Here is a 1,783-nt window from a genome sequence, read left to right as displayed (position 1 = left end):
AAATGCACGCTGTTCTCTCCCTCACACACACACACACAGCAACACATATTCTCTCTCTCTTTCTTTTTCTTTCTCACTCTCTCTCTCTCTCTCTCTCTCTCTTTCTCTCTCTCACACACACACACACACACACACACACACACACACACACACACACACCTTCCGGTGTAAGGAGACAATCAATTTCTGACCGTTACTTCACAAAGAGTTACCTCCCTTGTCCACAATAGTCACTATAGAAGGTTTTTCTGACCTTCTGACCCTAGATGCCCTATTATTCCATATTACTCCACAAATGACAAATCTAAAGAGTGTAGCACCTTCTGTGGAACATAAGGGTTTTATTTGCAAAGGATGAACGAAATAGGATGAAAAATATTGATTTTACGTGGGATCAAGCTAATAGTTGTCACATATACACACGCACACACACACACACACATTTTTCGTTTTATATATTATAGATTACCTTAAAGATGGGACGATTTGTGTGCTCGTACCGCGGACTTCCGCTTGTACTTCAAGACAAAAATTCGCTCGAGTCTCGGCTCGTACAGCAAATTTCTCGTATAGTGGAGCACTCGTACTGCGAGGTTCTATTGTATATACGTTTTAGAGATGTTAAATGAATTGGTAACTGTGACTCAATTATAATTTAGATTTATTTTTTAATTTATGCTTTAAATTTTAAATCAACACATTGGATAAAGTGACTGAGGTGATTAAACTTCGGCTTGTATGTCGGAAAATACGGTATACAGAAAAAATAGAAACTAGATTCTTTCAAGATACTTAATGTATGTCAGGCTAATTAGGTAAGTAGATATTTTAGGGTGTTATTGGTTAAACATTAATCATTGATTAATACTACTTAACCATTATTCCAGGGAGGTAACAGTGTAACAGGTGCTCATCGAGCTTTAATCTTTATTCTTCTATTTGTTTCATTCGTCGAACTGCAACCATGCCGGGGCCATTGCCTTGAAGAGTTTTATTAGAAACAAATCGATCCCAGTATATATTTTTTTTAACCTGCTACTTATTCTATCGTTTCCTTTTGCCGAAGCGCTAAGTTACAGGGATTAAAGAAATCAACACTTGTTGTTAAGCGCTGCTCTAGGACAAATATACACAAAGGCACACAAATATATATATATATATATATAGTCACAATAAGGATACCCAAACCTCTTATCGAGTTATTTATCCAAGAAATACTAGTTTAATATATTAAATTTTGAAGACAAAATCAAATCCTTCAATAAATATATTATATAGAATATAGTAAGATAGATATTTTTATTGAGTTAGGAAATCTAATGGATGCAAATTAATTTATTAATTAATCTAATGGATACATATCTAATGGATACAAATTGATTTATTAATTAATTAACCTATTAACCCACAATTGTTTCATTTCTCAAATAAGATTAAAACTACAAAACATATATAAAAATATTACATATGTTTTGTAGTTTTAATCTTATTTGAGAAATGAAACAATTGTTAGTTGATTTGTTAATTAATTAATAAATCAATTTGTATCCATTTAACTCAATATATATTCTTATTCTTTTATTCATTTCAGTCATTTGATCGCGGCCTTGTTGGAGCACCGCCTTTAGTCGAACAAATCGATCTCAGGACTTATTCTTTGTAAGCCTAGTACTTATTCTATCGGTCACTTTGTGGAATCACTCAGGTACGGGGACTAAACATACCAACATCGGTTGTCAAGCAATAGTAGGGTAAAAAACACACACACGCACTCACACACACA

This window comes from Octopus bimaculoides, chromosome 12, assembly GCF_001194135.2.
Source record: "Octopus bimaculoides isolate UCB-OBI-ISO-001 chromosome 12, ASM119413v2, whole genome shotgun sequence".
NCBI lineage: Eukaryota > Metazoa > Mollusca > Cephalopoda > Octopoda > Octopodidae > Octopus > Octopus bimaculoides.
This window is presented reverse-complemented; position numbering follows the sequence as displayed.